The sequence below is a fragment of the Silene latifolia genome, chromosome Y (genome assembly GCF_048544455.1).
Source record: "Silene latifolia isolate original U9 population chromosome Y, ASM4854445v1, whole genome shotgun sequence".
In the NCBI taxonomy this organism is placed as follows: domain Eukaryota; kingdom Viridiplantae; phylum Streptophyta; class Magnoliopsida; order Caryophyllales; family Caryophyllaceae; genus Silene; species Silene latifolia.
Window position 1 is genome coordinate 153,986,720 of NC_133538.1, and position 7,469 is coordinate 153,994,188.

Genomic DNA, 7,469 nt, shown 5'->3' on the forward strand with positions numbered 1-7,469 from the left:
TACAGCGCCAACCATTCTTCTGACGTGGGTCCTGGACGGGCGTCTAGGCCTCGGGACGGGCGTCTTTAGCTCCCTTTTCTTCTTTTTATTTTCTTTTCCTTGCAATAACATACCCTTTCACCAATTTTCCATTCCTCCTTATCTTTTCCTGAAATTTGCTCATTAAAAATGTAAGATGACTCTCTCTCTCTCACCACTCTCATGCAAGAAATTAAATGCAAATGCAATAATGTACAATATTATACAAAGTAAAAGGGTCCAAGAAATATCTTACAAATGGTGGTTTGAGATAGGACTCCACCAAACTAGTTCAAATCGTAGAAGTTCTTATCCATAGAGCTCAAGGCTCTTAATAAGAGATCAAAAGCTTGTGAACAAGCTCCAAATAAGCATAAATATGGGTTCCTCAACTTCAATATGAAATTTTGCCAAGGAAGCTTGTAGAATGTTCTTTTTCTTGCTTTGTCCTTGGCATTAGAGCTTTCCCAGTGCTTCCAACGAACAAGCCCATGATTCTTGTCAACACTAGGCATGAAGTGTGGTTCATTTTCATCCGTAGACTTCCACTTACCAACTTCTTCTTCAATCTTGGTGATGATGATAGCATTTTGATTTTTCAATCCTTCCAAGGTGGAAGGAGAATTTTCATGGCAGTGATGATCGAGTTCCTTAGAAGTTGTCATTGTGAGCGCCAAATCTTCACAAGTGGCTTCACGAGCAATTTTCTCTTTGAGCTTTTTCACCAAGTAGCTCTTGTATGATACTTTGGCCTTTTGAAGAAGATCTACCATATCCTCTTCAATGATCATTGGTTCCATGATAGGTTTCAAGTGGTCTTCATGAGGAATAAAGGAAGGACGTTCTTCTTCATGATAGGGTATCTCAAATGTCTCAAGGATGGGCTCCTCAAGCAAGGTGATATTGTGAGTCCATCCGTTAGTCTCATCATCATTGTTGCTGTCTTCATACGAATCATAGATGGGGGCTTCATTTAACTCTTCTTCCAATGTCTCAACATTCACTTCAAAAGACGCACCCTCATACTCACAAAGGTTAAGAGTATTTGGCTTACTCAACCTCATGTCTTCCTTATCGAACACAACACTTTCATAGTCACAAGAGCTCAAGGAGATTGGCTCTTCCCATTCTTTGCCTTTTATGTCAAAAGTTACTACTTCAAATTCGCATTCATGCTCAATGTCTAAAGAACGGTGGGGAGTGATTACTTGGGATTCTTTCATTTGGGCAATTTGAATCTCCAATTCCTCACCTTGGGCAACAATGACTTGAAGGACATTATCCCTCTTTTGGCTCTCTTCTAGAATTTGTAAGAAGATGTTTTGTTGATCTCCCAACATTTGGAGAATCACATTTTGAATGGGTTCATTTTCTTGTTGCGGGTAAGTGTGAAAGTGGTTGTATTGCGGCAATTGAAACTCATTATGAAGTGGGTATTGGGTGGATGGTTGTTGTTGATATTGGATGTGGTGATTTTGGTGAGAAAATTTGGGGTAGTGGTTAGGATTTTCATTGTACAAATAGTAAGGTAGGTTTGTGTTGACTTGCTCCTCAAACTCCCCATACCCATAGTCATACTCAAAAGATCCACCACACACTCCATATGTCAAGTCTTGAGCCATCATAGCTAAGACAAGGAAACAACTACAAGCATAGAAACTACACAAAGGCGGTAAGAACAATCCTTGAGGAACAAGTTCCTCAAGGTGAAGGCAAAATCAAAATAAACAAATAAGTAAGAACTTAATCACATAGCACCATCCACGGCAACGGCGCCATTTTAGTATGGGTGATGTCGTCGGGTCACATCCAATCAAACACATTTATAATACTCAACAAACAACTAGTTAGCGGTAAGTCGAGGTCGATCCATGGGACGGTGTGCTTTGGGTTCTAAGTCTATCTATCTCAATTTATGCTAGTGTCACGATTTGATGGGGTTTGTAGTTGTGTCTAGACTAATAAAAGCAATAAAGTAAAACAAGCAATAAAAGGAAAGATGTAAACAAATGATTAAAAGTGCTAGGATATCATGGGGTCATAGGGGATTCATGGTGGTGATCATACAAACATGTTTACAATTATAAGCAAGCAATTAATGTTGCGGAGGAACCGAGTTGGTTTATGTCTTACGGTTCATAGGAAGGGTTGGGTCCCGGAGCCGAATCGATTAGATTGTACAACACCTACAAGTCGACTTACTTTCCTCCTATTCAACTTCTATGCATGGTCTAACAAGACTCGAGTTGGTTTATATCTTACAAGTCAAGTTGAGTAGATAAGAGATGGTTGTAAATGCAAGGATTCATAGGCTTAGCATTTCATCAAACATAACATGTGCATAAAGTTGACATCACAACAAGCAAGCAATTTAATCATGTGAACATATTAGATTAAGCATGAATCAATCCCATGTTGGTTTCCCCTAATTACCCATTAATCCTAGCTAAAGAGACTACTCACTCATTATCATGGGAAACATGTCATTAATGGTGTCAAACATCACAACAAGTATAAACATGATAATAGAATGAAGAAATGAACAATTAAGATTAAAGGGTAAAGGAATTATACCAAACTTGAGGTGATCCAAATAATAAAGCAAAGAATAATAGAAGAAACTTGATTGATTGATGAAGGGTTGTCAATCCTCCAATAATAACCCAATAATCTTCAATTACCCAAAAGTAACAAACTTGAATAATAAACTTGAACAATAATTAAGGAGAGATTTATGTGAGATTTGAGGAAAGATTAAAGAGTAATCTATTCTAATCTACTCCTAATCTAATCTAAGGAAGGATTTGTTCTAGCTAAGAGCTTGATAAAAAGGATTCCCCTTTGATTATTTACAAGTGGGGTATATATAGTAGGGATTCACTAGGTTAACTAAGGCTAAATTAGTAATTACACTTTTTAGATTTGAGCAGGGAGATGCCGGTATTTTTCGAAGGAAGGGCTTCTTTCTTTGAAGCTTGAAGAAACGGATTTTTGCTGGACTGGAATCCGTGCGTCTTAGGCACGGGACGGGCGGATTCGGTGGTCTGGGCCCGGGCGTCTTTGAATGAAGACGGGCGGATTGTAGCAGGGGAAGACGGGCGGATTTGGGTGAAGACGCACGTCTTCTGTAGTTTGGGGACGGCCGGATTTTAGAGAAGCCGCACGGGTTGGATTGCAGTTCCCGTTTTCTCTTCCAATTTTCCCTTCCCTTCACTTCCATTTTATTCTTATGGGATTTGGTCTTTAGTTCTTGTTTCCTCTTTAATCTTAGCTCATCAAATATCGCCAAATAGCTTCTAAACATGCACGAAAGACAGGAACTTCCGCCTTATTCTCTTCTTTCCTACAAAATATAAGAGATGCACTAGGAAAGCAAAATAGAAAGCATTTGACGGATAAAACGGCTATGGAATGTTATAATAGTATGCAAAATAGGCTCAATTAGGGGACTAAATATGCTCAAATAATGGTCACATCAAATTCCGACTACAATCCTATGAAAATGCCAAGATCTACAAAGAAAGGACAAAATTGCTTCATGACAAAAGAATCAAGCAAAAGGCCTTGTATAAGGGAGACAAAGTCCTTCTATTTAACTCCCGATATCGACTCTTTCCCGGGAAGTTGAATTCTAGATGGATGGGTCCCTATGTGATTACCGAGGTAGGAAAATATGGAGACTTTGAAATAAAATCGGAAGATGGAAACAAATTCAAAGTCAATGGCCAAAGGTTAAAACCATATTATGAGGGAGCATTCATTGGAGAAGTCGAGGTCATCCACCTCGGGCCTCTCCCTCCATGAGAAGACCATCAAGAAAAGAGAGCTTGGTGGAGTCCTCTCCAAATCACCATTTGTAAATATACTAACTCTTCTCACTTGTATTTTTATCTTTATTTCATTTTAATAAGAAGCATGATTCTTGACAGGAGAGTAGGTGAGGGAGGGTCACTAACCCTTTTGATGAATGAAGGATTTAGTAATTCAAGTGTGGGGAAGCATTCTTATCAAATGAGGAAGAAGAAGATCAAAAGGAGAAGAAACTCCCACGGGCAGATCTGAGTCCGTGGGGAAATACAGGCAATCCGAGCGTCTTCTATTCAACCCGCTCGTCTTGGGCATAATCCGAGTGTCCTGGCTAGTATCCGCTTGTCTTGGGTACCTGGAAATTGGAGAACCTACACTGAATATGTATCCGAGCATCTCCAGAGGAATACGCCCGTCTCCGCAGAAAGACGCTCGTCTCATTGAAAATCCGCGCGTCCTAGCTACTTCAAAATCTGGAACTTCACTCTGACTATGGATCTGAGCATTCTGAGCTCGATCCGCTCGTCTTCTGAAGCACAGATCCGAGCGTCCCGAGCAGGGCCCACTCATCTCCCTGCCGTCCTACTCTTCTATTTCTCGACAATTATAAACTCCCCCTACCACAAATTTCATGACACCTCATCCCTCCTTCCTCTATAAAACATAAAATCCTCTCCCATACAACCCACAACACATCAAAAGCATCCACTTATCTCTCTAATTAAACCATCCCCAAAACCTAGGGTTTTCAAAAAGGACCCCAAATTGCAAAGAATATCCTCATCAACAAATCAAATTCAAGATCTATTTCAAGATGAGACCAACAAGGTCCTTACCTAGAGAAAGGAGGAGAGCTAGAGTAATTGGAAGTTCCTTAACTTCCCACCTCAACACTCTATGAAGGGAAAATGAAGAAGTTGTAGATCTCTCAAGACTCAATGAATTCTCAAATATTGAATTTGTTAATGATGTCCAAAGGCTTGTCTTTCATTGTTTACTCGGTAAGAACATTCTTCCCACTAAATTTGTTTGCCATGACACCTAGAGAAAACTCGGCATCTACCATCAAACCGAGGCACTATTTGAGCCATTTGGTCTTTCTTCTATGTTCAATATGCATGAGCTCACCTATAGGCCTTTGGTTCTTGAGTTTTTGAGCTTCCTAAAGATCTCCACCATAAACAATATAATTTGTGTGCAATCCCGTCTTGAGAATGAAACCCGGATGATGACATTAGTGGAATTTGCGAGTGTGCTAGGTCTCGATGTTTCGCCTACCCGAACATTTAGACCCCGAAACTACTCTATAGCACCTCTTTGGCGAGCTTTAACCGGTCGCGACTTTACTTACATCAAATAATGCTCGGCCTCCTACATTAAAAACCCCATCATTCGGTGCACCTATCGATTCCTCACCGGTACTCTTCTAGCCAGCCGCGACCCCGCGGTCGTCAATGAACTCAACCTTATTTTCATGGAGTCCTACCTTAGGATACAATGGAGGAATGGTTACCACTTTAATGCACCTTTAGTACTTCTCGAGAAATGGGCCAAGTTTGGAAATGGGGACGATGATGGCGTGATACATATTATTAATGGAGGGTTAGTAACCAAGCTTGCAAAACACTTTAACCCTAACTTCAATCACAACAATGCCTACACCCCTCTTCCCGAAAAAAAAAGGATCGATGAAATGTTGCTTCTACAACAGCACCATTGGATAGACCTTGAGGGCTTTGAAAAAAGGATAAAATGGATCATCAAAGGGAGCACCCCTATATACCTTCCCATGGAAGAATTGACAAGGATTTCACCTAGATGGGTCCCCCTCTCTCAAGTCCCATCCTACCTCATCCCGACAAATGCAAACCAGGCTAACCAAAACCAACCTCCTACTTCACCTCGACAACAAGACATGCACCTACGGCAATATGAGGCCAATGTGGACAACTACTATGCTTTGTATCCACAATTCAAGCGATTGGCCCAAGTGAATATCGCCAATGGTGGAGCGCATGGTCAAGAAGAATAAGAGGGTGAAAAATCGAGTGGTGGTGACACGGTGGAGTTAAATAGTGAGGGGGATGAGTTCATGGACTTTCATGAGAGTGATGCATCAAGAGAACCTTGGGATAACGACTTTGGAGGGGATGATGACGACCTTTGAGGAATACTTCATGAGCTAGATGGAGCGGGCACGAGGCACCCATCAAGGCCAAGGTGAAGTTTTTCTTATTTACCCCCTCATTTCTTTTTCATGACAAGAATTTCATGATTTGTTAACTTGTTTTTTGATTGATTGTTTCATTTTCATAGGTGTCCTCGTAAAAAGAAGGACTATTATTCCACCTAGGCAACATTTGGGTGATGTTAAATTAATTGTTCCCACATGTAAAATCCAAAATGACAAATTTAGTTTCATGCATAGCATTCTTGTGCATGAACTTTCCCATCTTTGACATTAGCAATAGTGTCTCATTTGGTTTGGGGAAGTTCAAGCATAAGCATTGGGAGTTAATTCAAATTATGCTCTCCAACCAAAGAAAAATTCATGCATCATATAGTGTAGTGTAGTTTGCATCACTTGTTTATATGTCATATAGTTTGCATTTAGTGTAGAAATCATGTATTCTCATATAGCTTGCATAATTTCCTATCGTATTGGCCATTGAGGACAATGCCCATACTAGTGTGGGGATGGGAAATTCTAACATGACTTTTAAAATAAAACCATAAAAATTTGAAAAATTGAAAAACCCAAAAACATGTTCATTTCCTTTATAGTGTAGTCTTGTATATATATTGTGTTTGTATATATTGTGTTTGTCTATCCTTTTTCACATTGATCAACTACGCCACATCCGAGACATGAGGATATTGAAGACCGCATGGTATGATCTTTCCAATCTCCTTTTCCTCTTTATGTTGATGACTATGTGGCTTTATTTTGATTGATGCGGTATAAAGAATATTATTATAGGATTGTATTTAGATTATTTGCCATACTAGTTGGTAGAAGCATGTGCATTAGGTTGTATAAATGTTAGTTGCATCATGGCATATAGTTGTATTTAGGAGAAAAATTGTGAAAATATCTATTTGGGAAGCTTGACAAGTGTATATAAGGCCCTTGTAGATACTTTTTCTTCTTAAGAATTTGCTTGTTAGAATACTTGTAAAACACCCTAGGATGTGTCATGCTAATGTCCTTTGATCCATGGATTAAGACTTAGTCAAGAGTACCTTGTGGTGTGATAACTCCTTGGATACCGTTTATTCCAAGGTGACCCTTGAAACCATGCAACCATCTTCCATGTTCTACCACATTTTGTCATCAAAAAGGGAATGGGCACAAAAATTGTTCAAAATTTAAGTTTAAGAATTGAAATGAAAGTCAAAAAGTTTGCAATTTCATCAAAAGCAAAGAGGAGTAACAAAAATAAAAACTCGTATTCTTCAAATATAAGCACCCTCACTACAAATGGGGTAGCTTTGAAAATGTTCAAAAGAACATGCAAGAAAAAGTTGAAATTGTCAAGTGTTGAAATGCCAAACATCAAAAGAAATGGAAAAAAGAAAGTGTTCTCAAATGTCAAATGCCACAAGAAATTGGGGGGAAAAACAACAAAAAAAGCAAACACCCA